The following is a 24804-nucleotide window of genomic DNA, read 5'->3' on the forward strand; positions in this document are numbered from 1 at the left end:
ATCACTGTATCTATCTATCTATCTATCTATATATATATATATACACATACACACACACACACACACACACACGTACACGTGCGTGCATCAAAGGAAACCCCCTTCCGAATCCTGCTTTTTGCCCCTGCGGGGGGTGGTTGCTGGTGGGGGGCCCCCTGTCTTGGGTGCCCTGGGCCCCCCAAGGGCTTAATCCGGCCCTGGTTCCACAGGGAATAACATCGGGGTGTAGAGTAGGATCTTGATCCAAGGCACCAACAGGCTAAAAGCTTTGACTGTTCCCAGAATGCATAGTGCCGCCTCCTCTATAACCCCGCCTCCGTGCACAGGAGCTCAGTTTTGTAGTTGGTGCCTGCAGTACAGGCAGACAACAGGCAGGGCTGCTCCAGCAGCCCTCAGAAGAGCTTTTAGAAGTGAATTTTGAAGACTTCAAGGGCTGCAGCAAAGACACTGAGTGTTAGATGTCAGTCAGACATCTCCTGCTGCAACTCCATCACCTCCCCCAGCGGCGCTGTATACTCCCGCTCCCTGGTTGCCGGGTACTTACAGCGGAGGCTCCGGTTTTCATCAGTCAGACACACACACCACCGAAGCTCTCCAGGATCGCGTGGCCGCAATTAGGGAGGAGGTAAGAGGGTCCCCAAGGTGGGACCCGCTGGAAACCGCAATCCGGTGCGGCCAGTGGGAGGCGGCACGCACGCGCTGGCCTGGACACTGTGGCAGTACAGGGACCCCATTAGACCACCAGGGCAGGGGCACAGGTCGGTTTTATATGGCCCATAGTATCCGGTGGTGAAGTCCAGCAAGGGGATAAAGCTCTGACCTGTAGCCCCTCCCCCAGCCCCAGGGCGCCATTTAGAGCAAAAGTTCCCGCCCTGGAGCTGCATCTTTCTCTCCCCCACTCCCTGTCAGCATTTGGGCGCCATTTCCACAAGCTGAGCTGATCCTGGGACTGTTTGGGCAAATCCTCCTCTGTAAAGCCGCCTGCATGTCAGCGCTGTGCATTTTACAGGACACTTAAGTATTCTACATGTCTGCTGACAGTGTTAGTTAAGAAACAGTGCATTTAGTCAGGGTTATATAGTTCAAGTACACTGTGATATACATCCAGTATTTACTATGCAATGATATATCTATTGATTGTATAGCTGTACTTAGTATTACTTTGTATTGCTAGTCTAGTGCAGTTTTATTGCATGTCATAATTTCCTCATTGTACATGTGACTGTGTGTGCGTGCATATGCAGCTGCTGGGTGACTTCCATTTTGTGTATCTCACTCAGATTGCTATCCCTATATTCTGTTCCCTGAGGGGGCTAGGTGCGTCAGGGTTATTGTTTAATACAGTATAGGTGTTTAACAGGATATACGTTGAGTATTTTTCTCTGTGATTTTCAGTCACCAGATACCTCTTGAATTCTCTGTTTGTGCTAAGACACTGCACAGGGGGTTCTTGTTAAGGTATTAGACTGCTGATATTGTACTGGGTTGGCCGTGTATTGAGCTTACAGGTATGTCAGCTACAAGGGGCGAAGGTGCTGCGGCTGATCACACAGTGCGTGGTGCGTGGAGGAAAACATAGCAGCAGAGGGTTCAGGTTCTGGGGGTTCCCTGCCCCCCCTCGTGGGACCGTAGCAACGGGGGTGCATAACAACCCACCTTGAGCTACTTTCTCCACGTTATTAAGTACGCTGGTAACTAGACTCACGCCCCCTATGGGACCTCAAATGCCGGTACAACCGCTTATGGTCCCTGCGATTAATCCGCCATGGGAAGATTACCTGTCCACTCAGTTACAGCAATTGAACCGCTCACTGACTAAACAGAAATCTAACCCTCGCCCGCCTAAGACCTAGGGGTCCTCTAAGTGGGCCATTACTTCCTCACAATCCACCCACGACCCAGACACCTCGTCTGATTAGGAGGGCGTGTATACTGACCCCACAGACACTGATCCAGATACTTCTGATAGGGAATTGGCCTCACAGGTGGATGTTCCTGACTTATTGGAGGCTAATCAGGCTAATTCTTCAAATTACTGATGACCCTGAGCCTGAGACTACCTCTAAGAAACCAGACAGATTTAAACGTCAAGTTTTACCTCATTCTGACCATTTAGTTGACATACTTCAGGAATCCTGGGAAAATCCAGGAAAGAAATTCACACCTCACAAGAAAATGCTGGCTCACTATCCCCTCGCTGCGGAGCTAAGTAAAAATTGGGAAACACCCCCGCCAGTGGATTCGCAAGTGGCGCAGCTGGTAGTATCCTCAGCTCTGCCTGTCACTACCGTCACTTCTCTGAAGGAACCGAAGGATAAGCGTGTGGAGGGTTGCTTAAAGGCGATTTACATCCTTGCTGGAGCTGTGCATCGGCCCACTATTGCAGCGACATGGGCTGCGGAAGCTATTGAAGCGTGGGCTCAGGAGGTGGAAGCAGAGCTGCCTTCCAACTTTTCTGATAATGCTAGACAATGTCTCTCGTATATTGTCACAGCATCTCATTACATTAAGGAGGCGGCTTCTGGCGCCAAGGCTTCTACTACATCCATTTTGGCTCGCCGGATTCTATGGTTACGGTCCTGGTCTGTGGATCTGGATTCTAAGAAAACCCTGGAGGTGCTCCCTTTTAAGGGAGACATTCTTTTTGGAGAGGACCTCAACAAGATAGTGGCTGACTTAGCTTCTGCTAAAACAGCGTGTCTACCTAGTACTGCTCCTTCGGTGCCGAAGGTTAAGAGTACTTCCTTTCGTTCCTTTCATCCTGCAGGTAAAGCAAAAGGTCAAGCGTACCCGAAACAGGCTCGCACTTCCAAAACCACTAAGCCCAAACCTAAACGTGCCTGGGCTTCCCGTCAGCCTGCTTTCAAAACTGACAAGCCTGCTGCATGACGGGGTGGGCCTCCCTCTGGGGGATCCCAGGGTGGGGGGCCGACTTCTAGGGTTTACCCAGGAATGGTTAAAGACCACTTCCGATTCCTGGGTACGGGAAGTCGTTACTCGCGGTTACGCCATATCCTTCAAGAATCGTCCCCTTCATCGATTTTGCCTGACAGACGTCCCTTTAGATCTGGTGAAGGCAAAAACTCTTCATTCGGTGGTACAGTCCTTCCTGGACACAGGAGTGGTAGTACAGGTGCCTCTGGTTTAGAGAGGCAAGGGGTACTATTCACCGCTATTCCTAGTCCCGAAACCGAATGGGTCTTCTCGGCCCATTCTCAACCTCAAGTCCTTGAACAAATTTGTGAGAGTCTCCAAATTTCGTATAGAAACTCTTTGCTCTATTGTTCTGGCCTTGGAGCCCGGGGATTATATGGTCTCCCTGGACATACAGAATGCTTACCTGCATATTCCTATTGCAATGTCGCATCAGCAGTACCTGAGGTTTGCTATAGGCAACCTCCATTATCAATTTCGGGCTTTACCTTTTGGTTTGACCACGGCCCTGCGAGTCTTCACAAAGGTCATGGAGGTAATGACGGCTGTACTCCGCCGTCAAGGGATCAGGATCCTTCCGTATCTGGACGACTTGATCCTGGCGAATTCCCCAGAAATTCTCCTACGTAATCTGGATCTGACGCTCCAGTTTCTGCAAGCCCACGGGTGGCTCATCAACTGGAAGAAATCTTCCCTGGTCCCTGCTCAGAGCATGGTGCTCCTGGGGGAGTTGTTGGACACTCACAACCAGCGGTTGTTCTTTTCTCAGCAGAAGGTCCTGAAACTTCAGCACAGGATTCGATGCTTCCTATCTCGTCCGCAAGTGTCGATACATTCGGCGTTGCAAGTGCTAGGTCTCATGGTGTTAGCTTTTGACATGGTGACGTACGCTCAATTCCATTCCCGCCCTCTGCAGAAATTGATTCTTGCCAAGAGGAATGGCCTGCCTCACCAGATCAGATCTCACATGATCTCCTTGTCTCCGGAGGTCCATCTATCACTCAGCTGGTGGCTGCAGGATCAACGATTGAGCAGGGGTCGTCCCTTCTGCATCTCCAAATGGGTCCTTCTGACGACGGATGCCAGTCTGAGAGGTGGGGGCACGGTGTTGGAGCAATACTCCCTTCAGGGTCGGTGGACCAATGAGGAGTCTCTCCTCCCGATAAACATTCTGGAACTGCAGGCGGTGCTCAACACACTGAACTTAGCTCAGCATTTAATACAGAACAGACCTGTTCAAGTACAGTCTGACAACGCCACCACGGTGGCGTACATAAATCATCAAGGCGGCACTCGAAGCCGCATGGCAATGAGGGAAATATCCAAAATTCTTCATTGGGCAGAACGCCATCTGCCAGCCATATCAGCACTGTTCATTCCGGAGGTCCTAAACTGGGAAGCGGACTTCATCAGTCATTGGGACGTACACGCCGGGGAGTGGATTCTCCATCCAGAAGTATTTCAACTACTAGTGGACAAGGGGGGCCTTCCAGATGTGGACCTGATGGCGTCTCGACACAATCACAAGGTTCCGGTCTTCGGAGCAAGAGCAAGGGATCCTCAAGCAGCATTCGTGGACGCACTAGCAATTCCATGGAACTTTCGGCTGCCATATGTGTTCCCTCCGGTGTCACTCCTGCCCAGAGTAATAAGAAAGTTCAATCAAGAAGGAGGAATCCTACTTCTGATCGCTCCAGCGTGGCCCAGACGGCATTGGTTCTCAGACCTTCAGGGTCTCTCGTTAGAGCGTCCCCTTCTGCTTCCACAATGACCAGACCTCCTCGTTCAGGGCCCTTATATTTAGGGCCAAGGGTTTTTCTGAGGCAGTCAATCAGACTATGTTGAAGGCCCATAAGCCGACTTCTGCTCTGATTTATCATAGGGTCTGGAATTCTTATTTTGCTTGGTGTGCAACTAATAAAGAGAAACACTGGAAAGAAAAGGATTATCTCTTTGTTGGCGCACTATAAGAAGGAGAATGAGTATTTAAAATTTAACTTTTAATTCCATATGGATAAAATACCTGACAATGTGAAAAATCATGAGACAAAATTACAAACATTACACAAAAATAAAATAATAGCAGATCCTACTATGTGTCTTCATTGTGTCCATATAATTTATAATGCTTGACTGTGTGCAACTATAGTCAGAGCCTGGCCACAGGTAAATAACTGCTCATGTAAACCCTCATTCCTTCGGGTATCTTTATTAATTACAATTTAGAAGGAGGGGTATAATACTGTGATCAGCAGTCCTTGCTCATTATGGTTTAAGGCTTTATTCCATATTCATATTTGTGCATGTGTGAGAGGAACCAAATCATGTCAGCTCTACATACAGTGATACTCAGTAGTTATTGCTCAAAATCCCACAATTATGGCTCATATATGGCTTTATCGTATAGTTATTAAGTTGCTGTCTTATAGCATTGTAGTGAATCGTGATTATTGTGATACAATCCTAGAGCTGCTTCTCTGTCTATTGGTTACACTCAGTGACCTGACGAGAATATTTATGTATCAAAGATGTATTTCCACCATAAAGATAAGTACAAATGTCAGCTATCCGCTGTGTGTATTTATAACACAGAATTCCCACAGTCTAAGTACTATGCTGACTAAATTTGTCAGGGGGATTGTTTAGCCCTGAGGAAGCGAAAGTGAAACGTGCACATGGGTGTTCAGAGCGGCGCCAGGACGCCAGCTCACTTGCTATGTGTCAATAATAGTTTAATGAATGTTTAAAAATGTGTGCATAGAGCTAAATCTACCATAAGAATTATTAGACATTAGGTGCAGTATGTATACGTTATAGTCAGGCTCATGGATGGGATGAAAATTCACTGATAGGCGATTACAGGTTCATGTTCGTTTAATAGAGGGGCCACTGTGCTCAGTATATGATAGAATTGGACCTTAAGCTTATCAGACAGAACAAACCTGATCCAATTCAATCAGTCCATCAGGCAGATACAGCTTTTTAATGACTGAGGGAACCTTGTATGATCAGCAAATACAGTGAATAGCTCACGCTCACTCAATAGTAGTCCGATCCTCGGGGATAGAAGTGAGGTGAGCTATAAGGTGTATATTATATGAGCAATAAAACTGGGAAATAAATAGTATACACACAGACATACTGAGTCATCAACCGAATAGCTACATTACTCTAGAGGTAGAATTTCAATCCTGAGTTGATTAGCAAGAACGCATGTGGTCAAATTAGACCAGCATAGCACGCAAGCACATTATGTCATATATTATGGGGAATGTGTGTGATTAATGCACATAGTAGATCATTTATACCTACTCAACAGTGAGAGCTAGTGTGGCCCAATTATCGTATATTATTTTCTCAAATGCGGCTGTGTATATTTCTTGCAGGATACCATACATAATAAATAAATACGGCAGTTTACCAGGGACATCTCAATAAAGTGAATAGAGACCTGCAGTTTAAGTGGCAACTGTTACAATGCATGTAGCAATAATATGAAAGATACTGGGGTAAATTTACTAAGGTCCCGATTTTGACCGAGATGCCGTTTTTTCATCAAAGTGTCATCTCGGTAATTTACTAAACTCAAATCACGGCAGTGATGAGGGCATTCGTAATATTTGGAAGTCCTAGGAAAAAATCACGACTGAATACACCATCGGTCAAAACGCGGCTGTTTAAGTATGAATCTCAGTCATTTACTAAGAAGTGCAAAGCCAAAAAAAACAAAACACTGCCGTGAAAAATTACAACTCGTAAAAAAGTGCTTTAAAAAAACAGACCTGCTTTTTTTATCCGTGATTGGATAGGCATGCACGGATCCATGAGATCCGTGCATGTATATCAGTGGGAAGGGGTGGGAAAGTGATTATTTTCTCAAAAAAAATTGCGTGGGGTCCCCCCTCCTAAGCATAACCAGCCTCGGGCTCTTTGAGCCGATCCTGGTTGCAGAAATATGGGGAAAAAATGACAGGGGTTCCCCCATATTTAAGCAACCAGCATCGGGCTCTGCGCCTGGTCCTGGTTCCAAAAATACGGGGGACAAAAAGAGTAGGGGTCCCCCGTATTTTTAAAACCAGCACCGGGCTCCACTAGCTGGACAGATAATGCCACAGCCGGGGGTCACTTTTATATAGTGCCCTGCGGCCGTGGCATCAAATATCCAACTAGTCACCCCTGGCCGGGGTACCCTGGGGGAGTGGGGACCCCTTCAATCAAGGGGTCCCCCCCCCCCAGCCACCCAAGGGCCAGGGGTGAAGCCCGAGGCTGTCCCCCCCATCCAATTGGCTGCGGATGGGGGGCTGATAGCCTTTTTTGAAAATGAAAAGATATTGTTTTTAGTAGCAGTACTACAAGTCCCAGCAAGCCTCCCCCGCATGCTGGTACTTGGAGAACCACAAGTACCAGCATGCAGCGGAAAAACGGGCCCGCTGGTACCTGTAGTACTACTACTAAAAAAATACCCCAAAAAAGACAAGACACACACACCGTGAAAGTAAAGATTTATTACATACATCCACACAAACATACATACATACTTACCTTATGTTCACACGCAGGTCGGTCCTCTTCTCCAGTAGAATCCAAGGGGTACCTGTTGAATAAATTCTACTCACCAGATCCAGGGTCCCAGGGTCCTCGGGGCAACCATTTGTAATCCAGGTACTTGAATAAAATAACAAAACGGATACCCGAGCCACGAACTGAAAGGGGCCCCATGTTTTCACATGGGACTCCTTTCCCCGATTGCCAGAAACCCACTCTGACTTCTGTCTAAGTGGGTTTCTTCAGCCAATCAGGGAGCGCCACGTTGTAGCACTCTCCTGATCGGCTGTGTGCTCCTGTACTGAGTGACAGGCGGCACACAGCAGTGTTACAATGTAGCGCCTATGCGCTCCATTGTAACCAATGGTGGGAACTTTCTGCCCTGCGGTTGACCTAAAGTGACGTCACCGCTGAGCAGAAAGTTCCCACCATTGGTTACAATGGAGCGCATTGGCCCCCTTGACATAACAAAAAAATGCGCCCCCCCCATAGATATAAAAAGATAAAGGTATGCGCGCACCTTTGTCTCGCGCGCTACCCAGCAAAGGGGATGTGGCCTCGATAATATGGGCGTAGTCTCTGTAAAATGGGTGTGGCCTCATCTGAAAAGACTACCTTACACCCCGGTTTTTGACCTTGCACTAACAGATCACGGCGAGCACAGGAAAAAAATCAAAAAATATATTATGCCATATACTGCAATGCTCTTGATACATTAAATCCCCATTTTACACATCACAGCATGCAAGAGTCCCCATTTTACACATTGCGGCAGGCAAGTGTCCCCATTTTCCACAATACGGCAAGCAAGGGTCCCCATTTACCACAATACGGCAGGCAAGGGTCCCCATTTTACACATTACGGCAGGCAAGTGTCCCCATTTTACACAATACGGCAGGCAAGTGTCCCCATTTTACACAATACGGCAGGCAAGTGTCCCCATTTTACACAATACGGCAGGCAAGTGTCCCCATTTTACATAATACGGCAGGTGTCCCCATTTTACACATTACGGCAGGCAAGAGTCCCCATTTTACACAATACGGCAGGCAAGTGTCCCCATTTTACACATTACGGCAGGCAAGAGTCCCCATTTTACACATTACGGCAGGCAAGAGTCCCCATTTTACACATTACGGCAGGCAGGAGTCCCCATTTTACACAATACTGCAGGCAGGTGTCCCCATTTTACACATTACGGCAGGCAAGAGTCCCCATTTTACACATGATGGCGGGCAAGAGTCCCCACTTTACACATGATGGCAGGCAAGAGTCCCCATTTTACACATGATGGCAGGCAAGTGTCCCCATTTTACACATGATGGCAGGCCAGAGTCCCCATTTTACACATTCCGGCAGAGGGGGAGAGGCTGACTTACGTTTGAAGCGGTTCTTCACGCTCTTTGGCAGCCTCTCCCTCGTCTTCGCCGTGCTTGGCTCCCCCTGCAGCTTGGCTCCCCCTACTGCCCTCCTCTCTACTCCCGAGTACCCAGCTCAGGGGGCGGAGTTTCGTGGAATGACGTTATTGCGTCATGGCGTCGCGACGCACCCGCGTCATTCCGCAAGACTCCGCCCCCCGAGCTGGGTACTCGGGAGGAGGGGGAATCAAAGAGCACAAGAAGTGCTGCAGCGGTTGCACGGCTCGCCCACCGCAAGAAACGGCACTGTCTGGAGGCATTACAAGGGTCTCCGTTTGAGCCTCTTGAATCTACAGACCTTAATTGGCTTTCTCTTAAGGTATTGTTTCTACTGGCTCTTGCCTCTGCTAGACGGGTGTCGGATTTGTGTGCCTTGTCTTGTAGGTCCCCTATCTGATTTTTCATTGTGACTGGGCGGTTCTTAGAACACGTCCCGGGTACCTACCTAAGGTGGTGCCACCTTAACCAAGAGATTGTGGTTCTGGCCTTTAGCTCTCCAGGTTTATCCTCCAAAGAGCGGTCTTTGGATGTGGTATGGGCTCTCCGTATTTATGTGAAGGGAAAAGCTTTGCTTAGGAGATCTGATTCTCTCTGTCCTTTTTGGTTTTCACGAACGTGGCTGGACTAATAAGCAGACCTTGGCCAGATGGATTAGAATGTTGATTGCACATGTTTATGTACAGGATGGCCTTCCGGCTACTGCTACCATCAAAGCCCATTGTACTCGGTCTGTTGGACCTTCGTTGTATGACCCTTGAACAATTGTGCAAGGCGGCTACGTGGTCCTCAGTGAATACGTTCATAAGGTTCTATGCCTTTGATACATCCACCTCCCAGGATGCTTCCTTTGGATGCCGGGTTCTTGTCCCCGCTGCAGTGCATCCCCTCCCATGAGGAACTGCTTTAGGACATCCCCGATGTTATTCCCGGTGGTACCCAGTGTACCCCGCTGCAGAAAACAAGATTTATGGCAAGAACTTACCGTTGTTAAGTCTTTCTGCGAGGTACACTGGGTTCCACGGGGCGCCCACCCTGACACACTTAGCTTATTTGGGTTTGTATAGCATTAGCCGCTGGTACCTTTTCCTGTCGTGAGAAAGTGGTGTATGTGGCTACTAACGGTTGTCGTCTTTTACCTGCTACTGCATTGGACTGGTTAACAAAACTGAGCTCCTGTGCACGGAGGCGGGGTTATAGAGGAGGCGGCGCTATGCATTCTGGGAACATTCAAAGCTTTTAGCCTGTTGGTGCCTCGGATCAAGATCCTACTCTACACCCAGATGTTATTCCCTGTGGAACCCAGTGTACCTCGCAGAAAGAGATTTAACAATGGTAAATTCTTACCATAAATCTAATTTTTGTTATAAAGTGCACGAATTGTTCGGCAGAAGCTTGTCATGATTGGGCAGCTGCACCAAATGTGTAGGGGAGTGCCCAATCCCTGATTCCAACTCCAGCATATAGCAGGTAAGTTCGGGTATATCTGATGAATTTGCATCAGGCATCTCTACCAACGGGCTAAAAGTTTGTACTGAGTAGCCAACACCCGGAGGGGGGAGGAGCTAGCAAAGTGTGGTTAAAAATACAAGTCCACTGATCTTCAGTCAGGTCCGTACGTGGGTGTAGTATGGTATGCCGGGCTCCCGGCGACCAGCATACCAGCGCCGGGAGCCCGACCGCCGGCATACCGACAGTGTGGCAAGCGCAAATGAGCCCCTTGCGGGCTCGCCACGCTGCAGGCACGTTGGCACGCTACGCGAACCACGCTATTTATTCTCCCTCCAGAGGGGTCGTGGACCCCCACGAGGGAGAAAATCTGTCGGTATGCCGGCTGTCGGGATTCCGGCGCCGGTATACTGTGCGCCGGGATCCCGACAGTCGGCAACCTGAAGACCACCCCAGTACGCAGCTCACCCTGCCATGCCAACACATATGAGGGAAGATCAGTATTCATAGCATGAAGACATAAACGATACAACTGTGAAATTAAGTGTCTAGGAGAGCGTTCAGCCAAACAGAAAGATTCAAATTTAGTAGGGGCCCTTGTCGAATTGTGTGTCCCAAAGGAGTAGATAAAATGCCTGGCTTAAAGCTAAAACCAGAAGGACTGAGACGGAAGATTATACTTCTGCTGAAGCTCCCCAAAGGAGCATACACCAGTGTTAGCAACTAGATGACAAATGCGGGATATCCCTACAGTGGACCAAGAGGACAGTCTGGATGGCTGTATACCCAGCGGGAAGTCAGGATTATTCAACAGAGGTGTAGGCAATGGGATCCCAGAGTTAAAAGCCGAAACATTTCTATATTTCTTCCAACACTGGAGTGTAGGACACAGAGTGGGGTGCGTAAAGCGAGGGCACTTAGATATCCACGGGAGGACATGTGACATGACAGGTGCTACGTGATTCACAATAAGCGGCCATTGTTTTACAACGGGAGATCTGGTCATTTCAACGATTCTAGTAAGATGGGTGGCATGGTAATATGCTAGGAAGTAAGGCAACTGGAGGCCACCTCTGGCGCAACTGCGGATTAAAGTGGCCCGACATATACGGGGCCCAAGTGATCCCCATATAAAGTGACCCACCATACTTTGCAAGTCCCTGAAAAAAGACATAGGTATTGTAATTGTCAGGGCTTGCATTAAGTATAAAACCTTAGGATGAATGGTCATCTTAATAATGTTCAATCTACCTAGCCAAGACAGCTTCAATGATGACCATTTTTGGAAGTCCGCCTTAAACTGCTTCAGCAGTGGGAGGAAGTTTAGTCTAAACAGATTAACAATATTAGGGGACAGAAGGATCCCCAAATATTTACATTGGGAAGGGTTCCAGAGGAACGGGAACAAACTTTTAAGACCAGTCACCAATGAGTGAGGAGCCGAAATATTAATCGCTACAAATTTTGAATATTTCAAGTACACAAAGTAATTGAAGCGCTGTGTAGACAGAATATCTATTTTATGAATTTATTATCACGTACAAACAATTATACATATAACATACAAAATATACACACGGCCGGTGCTAAAATTAATAAAAAACCAAGTACCCTCGGTATCAATTCATAATACACAATCCTAAACTCTTAGTATCCAATACCATCAAATTAGCTCAGCTCCAAGTGATGTTTATGGAACAATCAATTAGTAATTAGTAGATCACTGAAGTATATATTAGCAATTGATTAGTATGAGTCCTTAATGATACTGATAGAATGTTGATAAAATATATCAGCAATTAATTAGTATGAGTCTTTAGTGATAATCATATTTGGCTCCATAGCCGTCCATTTCCCAAAAGACACAGTCCTCAATAGACTCAAAATTGATTGGTACTCAACAACTATTTTCAATCAGAACTCTGTCCACAGCTGTTAGTAAAGTTTTATCACATGCACAACAGGTTGTTTTAATCAAGGCTCTATCCACAGCTGTTAGTAGGATTTTATCACATGCATAGCTGGATGCTAGTTGTTGAAATAGCCAGTAGTGTCCATGCTAAGAATTGCAATAATATATTAAGATCACAGTCAATACTTCTCTTATATACTGAAGTTGTCATGCATCAAAGAACACCCATAACTGAGCATACCGCCATTTAGCATGAAGAGAAGTTCACTCTATTCCGGGCATTAACCACCTCTGTCGGCTTACTGTATAGTAATCTGCCCCATGCACCTGCAGCTGGTGCTGGATAAGCTTCCTTCTCGGGGTTCCGCCGCACCAGAGGTCCGCTCGTTTAATGTCCCGTTAGGTGTGATCAGGTACCGGATCTGTGCAGAAACAATCTCAACGCGTTTCCCCGCCTTTAGAATCGGCGGCTTCCTCAGGAGTAGTAATATTAGTAATAGTAAGATTTTGAATATTTTATTTAAAAGTCCTAAATGTATGGAATTCATACATGAGGGCAGGGAGAGAGGTCACCAGAGCAGTTATAGTGGCGAGAAGATCGCCAGCAAATAAAGACAACTTGTGTTCACAATCACCAAGATGTAGGCCTTTAATAATACTTTTTCCGGCAGGGTCCACAGGTTATCCACAGGATAACAATGGGATATGATGGAGCGACAGCGGATTGGCACCAAACGATCAAAAGCTTTCCGGACTCCCAGGATGCAACAGGCCCGTCCATATATCCCGCCCACTGGCTCAGGCAAATCAGTTTTTTGTTTGGTGCTGCAGGAGCCGGACCATGGTCAGAGGGCTGCTGTTCCTTAGCAGCCCTAAGCTTTCTTATTTTATTTTTATAGTCTTACTATTTTTGAGTGATCTTTCTAAACACCGTCTTATACGCATATGGGAAAGGATCGCTCCGACAACTCTCCGCCGGGTCGCGACAACGCTTACCCACGAGTACAGTGCTGTTTCGGCGGGCGTCTGTGTCGGATATACTAGCAGGTCCATCAGACGTTACCAGGCTGTGGCCAGAGCACGGCATCGGTTACGCATAGTAGATGGAATACGGACACAGCCGCACTGTTTTGGGAGGAGACTACCAAACAGTAGCTGACGCGCCGCTACCACGGGTGCTCCAGCGCTAGGCCTTAGGGATCAGAGGCTCCAGGAATAGCATGAGGCCGCGATCCCTAGGGTTGATATCGGCAGTGGGGAGTCAGACGCTTTCCTGGTTGCCCCTACCCCGGTTCATGACCAGTTTCCACTGAGTCTCCCGCCATGAACTGATTCCTCGCTTCCATCTCAGATGCTACCAGAGGGGACTCGATCGCAGCATAGGCCGCAGCGTCAGTGTTCACTAAGCGCTACCACGAGAGATCCGGTCGCACGATAGGCGGCCATGTGACCACTGCGTCTGTGTTCACTGAACGTTACCGTGAGGAGATTCGGTCGCCAGTGCATCTGTGTTCACTGAGTGTCTGTGTCCGCTATAGGCTCCTGGAGCGACAGTGTACACTAGTAGCGTCTGGATCCACTCAGCGTTCGCTAACGTATTGATCAATCACTGGAAGCGAGGTGAGTCTCCCTGTATCCCACTGTACTGAGTACAGGCTATACAGCAATACATTTCTATCTACTTGTTTAGTATGAATAGTTAAGTTAAGTGCCTATTGCATATGAGTCTGTGTACATTTACTGTGGTTTTCTTCGCATTGCGTCTGAATACGTTAAATCTGTTTATACAGGATTCAGTAAATGTTCGCCTACATACTTTAAAAAAAGTGTTTGTAGTTGATGATGTGCTCATATGACTAATATATAACATGTGACTGACTGCTAGTGTGATTGCTGACTTTAATATATGTTTGTCAGTTGTTTCTTCTGATCCTCAATGCTGGTGCATGGGTAGGGTCAGATTGATATCACTTTAGAGGGTTAAAGTGATTACTGTCACAAATTGTGTAGTACACTGTGAAAGTGATGATTATTTATCATGTCTAAGAGACAGAGGTACACTTACAGCAACACTCATATCATGTTTGTCTTGCAAAACTGTATTATCCTCTCAGAATCTGGTCCAGGATAGTTTATGTGCAAATTGTTTTGCTTTTCAGCAGAACACAAGGCAGATCCCTGTACACCATCAGGTACAGATAGATCCACCCTGGGCTATGTTTGCACAGACCTTGTTCAGTATATCGGAACGGATAATTCCTAGTTTCTGTGCCAGGAATGGGGTATCCATACATGCAGCTCCCTACCTACGGTATACCATTTCTCCCAGCAGCTTCTCAAATGAAACAAGCTGATAAACCGATGGTAAGTAAATCTTCACCTTCACAGGCTACACATGACGATTCATCGGATGATGAAAGCTCTATTTACTCTACTTCAGTATACGAAGAGGAGGAAGAAGGACTCAGCTCAGTGGTATTCAAGGTACAGTCAGGAATTCAGGACTTGTTGCACAGTCAGAGGGTATCCATTCACGCAGCCATGCGAGTGATGGGGTTGATGGTGTCAACATTTGACATGGTGGAGTATGCACAATTCCACTCGAGACCTCTGCAGCATCTGATTCTGGTCAGATGGAATGGAGTACATCAGACAATAAAGAAACAGATGATGGTACTTCCAGTAAAGGTAAGAAGGTCATTAGCCTGGTGGCTACAGACATCCCATCTAGCAAAGGGAGACCCTTTTGGATATCAGATTGGGAGATCCTGACAACAGATGCCAGTCTTCAGGGCTGGGGAGCAGTGTCCGGAAAATTATGGTTCCAGGGACAATGGACAAGAGAAGAAAGTTGCCTACCAATAAACCTGTTAGAACTTCGGGCCATATACATGGCACTGATTCAGGCAAAGGAAATTCTTCAGGGAAACCAGTCCAGATCCCCTCGGACAATGCGACGGCAGTAGATTACCTCAACCATCAGGGAGGAACTCGCAGCCAAAAAGCAATGAAGGAGGTAAGTCACATACTAAAGTGGGCAGAACTCCATCTTCCAGCCTTGTCCGCAGTGTTCATTCCGGGAGTCCTAAACTGGGAAGCAGGTTTTCTCAGTCGACACACCATTCAAGCAAGCTCTGCACCCAGAGGTCTTTCAGACTCTAGTAGACAAATGGGGGTTGCCAGAGTTAGATCTCATGGCATCTCGTCTGAACAACAAAGTGCCCGCATACGGGTCAAGAACAAAGGATCCCGGAGCGATCTTTGTGTATGCCTTGTCGGTGAAATGGGACTTTCATCTGGCTTATCTGTTTCCTCCGATCACCCTGTTACCCAGGGTGGTGAGGAAAATAAAGCAAGCCGGGGGTGCCATGATTCTAATAGCTCCGGCTTGGCCCAGAAGACATTGGTATGCAGATCTACAGAGAATGTCGATGGATGCTCCATTTCTGCTCCCTCAACTTCCAAATCTACTGATGCAGGGTCCCTGTTATCACAGACATCTAGATCGACTGTCTTTGACGGCGTGGCTCTTGAAACCTCTATCCTAAAGTCAAGAGGATTCTCTAAACAGGTAATTCAAACAATGCTCAGAGCAAGGAAACCTTCCTCAGCTCGTATTTCTCATACGTCCTAGAGGATGCTGGGGTCCACTTCATGACCATGGAGTATAGACGGTTCCGCAGGAGCCATGGGCACTCTTAAGACTTTTCAATGGGTGTGAACTGGCTCCTCCCTCTATGCCCCTCCTCCAGACCTCAGTTTTAGAAATGTGCCCAGGCAGACTGGATGCACTCCACGGGAGCTCTACTGAGTTTTTCTGAAAAGACTTATGTTAGGTTTTTTATTTTCAGGGAGAACTGCTGGCAACAGTCTCCCTGCTTCGTGGGACTGAGGGGGCAGAAGTAGGAACTAACTTCCTGAAGAGTTTCATGGCTCTGCTTCTGGCTAACAGGACACCATTAGCTCCTGAAGGGTACTGAACGCTAGCCGTGTCTAGATGCTCACTCCCACAGCACGCCGTCACCCCCCTCACAGGGCCAGACGTCAAAAGACAGGTGAGTGTAAGAAGATAGATCTCCAATCAAGTAAAGTGACGGCTGAGGTACCGCGCAGCTGGCGTGAGCGCAGCGCGCCGTTGCTGCCCACACACACAGGCACTGCAGGGTGCAGGGCACGGGGGGGCGCCCAGGGCAGCAAAATACCTATATAAACTGGCTAAAAGGGGGCATAAGATGCCCAGGCACAGCCCTACCCCCGCCAGTATAAATATGATAAAAACTCTGAGGTAAAAACGCGCCATTGCGGGGGCGGAGCTTCTTACACAGGCAGCCAGCACACAATGGCTCAGTTCCATTTTCTCTTTCTCCTCAGGCTGCAGAGACATTGCTGGTCCTCCTTCACTTCTGACTACAAGTATCAGGGTGCAAAACGGGGGGGGGGGGGGGGCACAAGCGAATTTGGTGCTTTACAAGTGTGTTTACTATGTAAAACAGCGCTGCATGTCAGTGGGCATTTTGTGTTCACAGGCATTAGATACTGGCGCTGGGGTTGTGAACTGGCTGCTCCTAAACTGTGTCCCTCTGACAGATTTTACTGTGGGTCTGTCCCCTATAAGTCCCAGTGTGTGTGTGTGTGTGTGTGTGTGTGTGTGTGTGTGTGTGTGTGTGTGTTGTGCATGTGTGTAAGACATGTCTGAGGCAGGGAGTTCTTCCCCAGAGGAAGCCATGTTAGGGACACAGAGTTGTAATGTGGTGGTGCTGCCGGCACACCAAGAGCCTGCATGGGTGAAAGAAATACGTGATAGTATGCATCATATCAATAGGAGATTAGATAAGTCTGAATCTCATGCAGAATGCTGGAGAAAGTCTGTGGAAGATGTGATTTTTCAGGGTTCTGTGCTTCCATCCGCAGGCGACCCGTCTGGGTCACATAAGAGACCGTTTGCAAATATTGTGAATACTGATACCGACACGGACACTGATTCCTGTGTCGACGATAGTGACTCCAGGGAAATAGATCATAAATTGGCAAAAAATATACAATATATGATTGTGGCTATAAGAAAGGTTTTGGACGTCACGGAAGCCACTCCTGTACCTCAGGAGAAGGCCTATTTCTATAAGGAAAAGAAATCTAAGGTTACTTTTCCTCCTTCCCACGAGCTGAATACTCTTTTTGAAGGGTTGTGGGTGAACCCCGAAAATACATTTTGTATTCCCAAAAGGATTCAGATGGCTTATCCTTTCCCTGTAGAGGACAGAAAAAAATGGGAGTCACCCCCTATGTTAGACAGTGCACTGTCCAGGTTGACAAAGAAGGTAATTCTCCCTGCACCTGCACGGCTTCACTAAAGGAGCCGGCAGACCGCAAAATGGAGACTACTTTGAAATCCATTTATGTTGCCAATGGTACGCTGCTCAGGCCCACAATTGCTTGCGCATGGGTGAGTCGCGCTATTGCAAAATGGTCAGAGAGCCTGTCATCAGAGATTGACACAATTGATAAAGATGAGATACTCCTAAAGTTAGGGAATATCAAAGATGCTGCCGCATACATGCTAGAGGCGATGAAAGATATTGGACTCTTGGGTTCAACAGCCGCTACCATGGCAGTATCGGCTCGGCGGGCGTTGTGGATTCGCCAGTGGAATGCAGATGCAGATTCCAAAAAGAATATGGAGGCTCTCCCGTATAAAGGTGAGGCCTTATTTGGTGATGGACTGGATGCGTTAGTCTCAGCGGCTACCGCAGGTAAGCCGACTTTTTTGCCTTCTGCTCCTGCACCAGCGAAAAAGACATATCACTCTCACATGCAGTCCTTTCGGCCCAATAAATACAAAAAGGCCAAAGGTTCCCCCTTCTTTGCAGGTAGGGGAAGGGAAAGAAGTCCTCAACGACTTCAGGATCCCAGGAGCAGAAGTCAACCCCTACTTCTGCTAAATCTACAGCATGACGCTGGGGCTCCCTTGCGGGAGGCCGCTCGGGTGGGGGCACGTCTCAAACTGTTCAGTCAAGGTTGGATTCAATCTGGCATGGACCCCTGGGTTTTATAAATAGTGTCCCAGGGGTACAAGCTGAAGTTTCAAGACGTTCCCCCATGCCGATTTTTCAAATCGTCCTTGCCAGCTTCTCTTCCAGAAAGAGATGCAGTAACAACGGCGATTCAAAAATGATGTCAGGATCAGGTCATAGTCCTGGTACCCTTGTCACAGCAAGGGGAGGGGTTTTATTCAAGCCTCTTTGTAGTTCCGAAGCCGGACGGCTCGGTCAGACCAATTTTGAACCTATAAAATATGAATCTCTACTTGAAAAGGTTCAAGTTCAAAATGGAATCACTGAGGGCAGTGATTTCCAGTCTGGTGTCAGTAGACATAAAAGATGTTTACCTGCATGTTCCCATTTATCCTCCTCACCAGGCTTCTCTGAGATTCGCAGATCAGGATTGCCATTACCAATTCCAGACGTTGCCTTTCAGTCTCTCAACGGCGCCGAGGGTATTCACCGAGGTGATGGCGAAAATGATGGTCCTCCTTCGTCAAAAAGGAGACAGTATAATTCCTTATCTGGACGATCTCCTGATAAAGGCGAGATCCAGGGAGCATCACTCTCCCTGTTCATACTCCAACAACACGGTTGGATCATAAATCTCCCAAAGTCACAGTTGAAACCGACGACAATATTGGCTTTTCTCAGAATGATTCCGGACACAGAGATTCAGAGAGTATTTCTTCCGGTGGAAAAGGCTCTGGAAATCCAGGAAATGGTGAAACAGATATTGAAGCCAACAAGTGTGTCGATCCATCAGTGCATTCGGTTGTTGGGGAAGATGGTGGCAGCTTACGTGGCCATACAGTTTGGCAGGTTCCATGCCAGAGCATTCCAGTGGGACCTGTTGGACAAGTGGTCGGGTTCCCACCTACACATGCACCGGAAGATAATCCTGTCGTCGAAAGCCAGGATTTCGCTCCTGTGGTTGCTACACAGTTCTCACTTACTAGAGGGACGCAGGTTCGGGATTCAGGACTGGGTCCTGGTAACCACGGATGCAAGTCTCCGAGGCTGAGTAGCTGTCACTCAGGGGGAAAGCTTCCAAGAAAAATGGTCAAGTCAGGAAGCCTGCCTTCACATAAACGGGCTGTAATTGAGAGCCATTTACAACGGCCTTCATCAGGCGGTACATCTTCTTCAAAATCATCCCGTCCAGATCCAGTCGGACAATGTAACAGCAGTCGCGTACATAAACAGGCAGGGTGGAACGAAAAGCAGAGCGGCAATGGCAGAGGTGACAAAGATCCTCATCTGGGCAGAAAGACATGTACAGGCTCTGTCGGCGATTTTCATTCCGCAAGCAGACTTCCTCAGCAGACACGATCTCCATCCAGGAGAGTGGGGCCTCCACAAAGAAGTCTTTGCAGAGGTGACAAGTCTTTGGGGAATTCCTCAAGTAGACATGATGGCGTCAGGTCTCAACAAGAAGCTTCAGAGATATTGTTCCAGGTCGAGAGACCCTCAAGCAATAGCAGTGGATGCGCTGGTGGCCCAGTGGGTGTTCAGGTCGGTGTATGTCTTCCCTCCACTTCCGCTGATCCCAAAAGCTCTCAAGATAATAAGAATAACAAGAGTTCGTCCAATCTTCATTGCCCCAGACTGGCCAAGGAGGGCTTGGTACACGGATCTTCAGGAGTTGCTCATAGAAGAGCCTCGGCCTTTTCCTGTTCGCGAGGACCTGCTACAGCAGGGGCCGTGCGTGTATCAAGACTTACCGCGGCTACGTTTGACGGCATGGCTGTTGAGCGCCGGATCCTAGCCCGAAAGGGTATTCCCAAGGAAGTCATCCCCACTCTTATTCAGGCCAGGAAAGGAGTAACGTCTAAACATTACCACCGTATTGGATTCACACGTATGTGTCTTGGTGTGAATCCAAGAAAGCTCCTACGGAAGAATTTCAGTTGGGATGTTTTCTCCATTTTCTACAGGCTGGTGTGGAGGCGGGCCTTTGATTGGGATTAATCAAGGTCCACATTTTGGCCTTATCAGTCTTCTTCCAAAAACAATTGGCCTCTCTTCCAGAAGTTCAGACCTTCGTGAAAGGGGTGCTGCACATCCAGCCTCCTTTTGTGCCTCCAGTGGCACCATGGGACCTTAACGTGGTGTTGCAGTTCCTTAAATCGGATTGGTTTGAACCTCTACAAGAGATAGAGTTGAAGTATCTCACTTGGAAAGTGGTGATGCTTTTGGCTTTGGCATCCGCAAGGCGGGTGTCTGAATTGGGGGCATTGTCTCACAAGAGCCCTTATCTGATCTTCCATGAAGATAAGGCAGAGTTGAGAACTAGCCAACATTTTCTTCCAAAGGTGGTTTCATCTTTCCACATAAACCAACCTATTGTGTTGCCAGTGGCTACTGACACCTTTACTGAGTCAAAGTCTCTTGATGTGGTGAGGGCTTTGAAGATTTATGTTGCTAGAACAGCTAGGATACGGAAAACAGAGGCTGTTTGTCCTGTATGCTCCCAACAAAATTGAGTGTCCTGCTTCCAAGCAGACTATTGCGCGCTGGATCAGAGGTACGATTCAGCAAGCTCATTCTACGGCTGGTTTGCCGTTACCTATGTCGGTGAAGGCCCATTTTACTAGGAAGGTGGGCTCATCCTGGGCGGCTGCCCGGGGAGTCTCGGCATTACAACTCTGCGAGCAGCTACTTGGTCAGGGTCAAACACATTTGCAAAGTTCTACAAGTTTGACACCTTGGCCAATGAGGACCTCAAGTTCGGTCAATTGGTACTGCAGGATCATCCGCACTGTCCCGCCCGTACTGGAGCCATGGTCATGAAGTGGACCCCAGCATCCTCTAGGACGTATGAGAAAACAGGATTTTGATACCTACCGGTTAATCCTTTTCTCCTAGTCCGTAGAGGATGCTGGGCGCCCGTCCCAGTGTGTACTTTACTTGCAGTTTTTTGTTATTAGAGTTACACAAGTTGTGTTATATTAGTTTCAGTATGTTGCTGTAATTGGTTCATGCTTGCTGGCGTATTTTGTATTGAAGGCCATGTGTGCGACATGGTTTTGGTGTGAGCTGGTGTGTATCTCACCATTAGTATTAAAGTAAATCCTTTCCTCAAAATGTCCGTCTCCCTGGTCACAGTTCCTATAACTGAGGTCTGGAGGAGGGGCATAGAGGGAGGAGCCAGTTCACACCCATTGAAAAGTCTTAAGAGTGCCCATGGCTCCTGCGGAACCGTCTATACCCCATGGTCATGAAGTGGACCCCAGCATCCTCTACGGGCTAGGAGAAAAGGATTTACCGGTAGGTATCAAAATTCTGTTTTTATCACCGAATATGGCAGGCCTATATTCATTGATGCAGTGAAGGAGGTATGGGCCCGAAATCTTTAGAGTTTCCAGAGTCCTAGCATTTCTTCAGGCAGGAATGGATAAAGGTTTGAAGGTGGCTTCCTTGAGAGTGCAGGTATCGGCATTGACTGTATGGTTCCAAAAGGAAATTGCCAATTTGCAGGATGTGCGCACTTTTTTCCAGGGAATGCTGCGCATTCAATCTCCCTTTGTTTCACCTGCAGCACCGTGGGACTTAGGTTTAGTCCTGAAAGCCCTTCAAGTTGCCCCATTTGAACCACTTAACAAGGTAGATCTTAAATGGTTAACAGCAAAAGTACTCTTTCTACTGGCTATGGCATCAGCTAGAAGAGTATCAGATTTAGGAGCACTGTCATGTTGTTCCCCTTTTCTGACTTTTTATCCAGATAAAGCAGTTCTCAGAACTAGGTCTGGGTATTTTCTGAAGGTGGTGTCTACTCTAAATTCCACCTTAATGAAGAAATTGTAGTCCCGACTTTTCAGGTATCGGGACTTTCTGCAGGAGATGCGTCGTTGGATGTAGTCCGGCAATAAGGATCTACGTGGATCGTATTAGTGCCATCAGAAAGACAGATTCTTCATTCTCTACGTAATTCACAAGAGAGGATGGCCTGCTACTAAACAAACGCTGGCAAGATGGCTTTTAATGACGATTTCAGAAGCATATTCTCAAGCTGATCTCCCTATTCCAGCTGATGTCTCTGCTCACTCTACTCATAAGGTAGGTCCTTCATGGGCAGCACAACATGGTGCTTCAGCAGAACAGATATGTTAGGCAGCCACATGGTCTTCCATTAACACATTCATTAGACGCTGAATTCGGGCGTAAAGTTCTCCTGTCCAATCAGGAGCGTCCCCACCACTAAATTGCTTTGGGAAATTCCATTGTTAACCTGTGGATAACCTGTGGACCCTGCCAGAGAAATATACGTTATGGTAAAAACTTACCGTGGATAACGGTATTTCTCCTAAGTCCAAAGGATCCACAGGGATCCCACCCTGACGCACCTGATTTGAGGATCCTTCTACTCACTAACCTCTTCCTTCTTGTATGGAAGGGTGTGCACGTGTATTCTTCTCTCCTGATTAGGGCTCTACATGATGCTCCTGCCTTGTGCTTTGGAATACAACTGACTTGCCTGAGCCAGTGGGTGGGATATATGGACAGGCCCGTTGCATCCTGGGAGGCTGGAAAGCTTTTGATCGTTTGGTGCCAATCTGCTGTTGCTCCATCATATCTCATTGTTATCCTGTGGAACCTGTGGACTTAGGAGAAATACCGTTATCCACGGTAAGTTCTTACCATTACGTATATATTCGATCGGATTGCCCTCACCACTGCCTTCATGCACAAAACAAAAATAAGGGGGGATAGAGGCCATTCCTAATCAAGAAGGGGTCAGACAAGGCTCCACTGACTCTCGCAGAGGGACGGTTGTATAAAGCGAGTATTGCAAACAATGTGGGCTTAGGCCTAGGCAGGGGAGAAGACCCTCCATGAACTGCCAGTTAACCCTATCGAAGGCCTTCGCATCTGTAGATAAAAGGATCATAGCCTTACCATTACACGTGGCATGATGGATGAGATTGATCATTTTTGTGGTATTATCCTTAGCTTCTCTTTCCCTCACAAATCCTATCTGATCTCCGTGTATCATAGTGGGCAGGAACTGATTTACCCTACAGTATTAGCTAGCATTTTAGCATAGAGTTTAGTGTCATTATTCAGTAAAGAGATAGGTCATTAACTGGAGCAGTGAGTAGGGTCCTTCGCCTCCGTAGGAATTATAGAAATATACACCTCTAAAGATTGGGGAGGAAAAGCAGTCTCAACATTAATTGCATTGCACGCTTTTAAAAATAGCGGCATGAGGGACGTCCGAAATGGTTTATAATAACTGACTGGGAAACCGTCTGGACCCGGACTCTTCCCGAGTGGAGACGCGGAAAGGGAAAATTCCAATTCTTCAATAGTGAAAGGCTTCTCAAGGAACTCAACATCCTGCTCTGACAACTGTGGGTAATCCACAGAGGAGAGATAATTATTAACCGCCTCCGAAGACAAAAGGATATCATCTGGAGACTGAGTTTTTCTTAAATGATAGAGATTCATATAATAAGATTGAAATGCCTTCGCTATTTGCAGGAAAAGTGTGGACTGCATGCCCTCCGGAGTCTCGGACTGAGTGAGCCAGGTTTATCTTCCCATAGATAGTATTTGTGGCAACTCAACTTTAGTTTTCCCGAGCATAGGTTTTTTACAGGACAGTCTCACGTCCATCAGATCACGCAGCACCCCCTCATCAAAGGACTGTTTGTGAGACATTTGGGGCTTGCACTTTAAGTTATAAATACATGTAAAAGAGGTTCTGATACGAGCATCTGCAGCTATTCCACCCGGCTCATTCTGTTATTCTGAATCTGCATCTTTGTACACAGGTTGTACCAGTTCCTCTGCCACAAAAGTCGCATCCCATCATCGCTGGTACACTGTGAGCCGGCTATGTAAGCTGTTACGATGCGATTAAGATGCAGTATTTAGTGTAAAAGTACACTGTGCTACCTGCATCGAAGCGTCTCACACCATATGGCATAAAGAGGCTGGGTGTATGAGGACACATCTGTACTTAGTATATCTACTATATTAGAGGGAAGCAATGAGCTGTGTTGAGCATTCATTGATTGGGGGTTTGTCAGTAACATTACAGAGTGTCCTATCGGTCTCACCTAATGCTCCCTTTTATATAGCTAATGCTTAGTAAATAATGACTGTGTAATGGGCCCTACACACTTAGCGATTACACTGAAAGATATAATTCATATCTTTCAGTGTGTAGGCACCAACGATGAACGATGCGCGGCCCCACGCTCGTTCATCATTGGTGCCGGCTCGATTATGCCTGCAAGGTAATATGGACAGTCTCGTCCATATTAGCATGCAGGGCTATAGTGCCGGGTGACGGGGGGAATGAAGAAACTTTATTCACCGCATCAATCCCCCCCCCTCCCCCCGTCGGGCACCTCGTCGAAAAATGCCCAGTGTGTAGGGCCCTTTAGTTGTATCAAATGAGGGACTGGTAGCAAACGGCCTCTGTTTGTTCTTCCATGGTAAATAAAAACGCATCTCATTTCCCCTTTGCATGATACATCCAGAGACTCAGCAGTAACAGCG

General features: G+C 47.4%; 1 protein-coding gene across 2 annotated transcripts in view; it reads left to right on the forward strand.

Moving 5' to 3' along the window:
• LOC134927267 (ATP-dependent translocase ABCB1-like) overlaps positions 1 to 24804 on the forward strand; it is a 503919-nt gene that overhangs the window by 419176 nt on the left and 59939 nt on the right. The gene's annotated exons all lie outside the window — the stretch shown is intronic.

The sequence above is a fragment of the Pseudophryne corroboree genome, chromosome 5, assembly GCF_028390025.1.
Source record: "Pseudophryne corroboree isolate aPseCor3 chromosome 5, aPseCor3.hap2, whole genome shotgun sequence".
Classification (NCBI taxonomy): Eukaryota; Metazoa; Chordata; class Amphibia; order Anura; family Myobatrachidae; genus Pseudophryne; species Pseudophryne corroboree.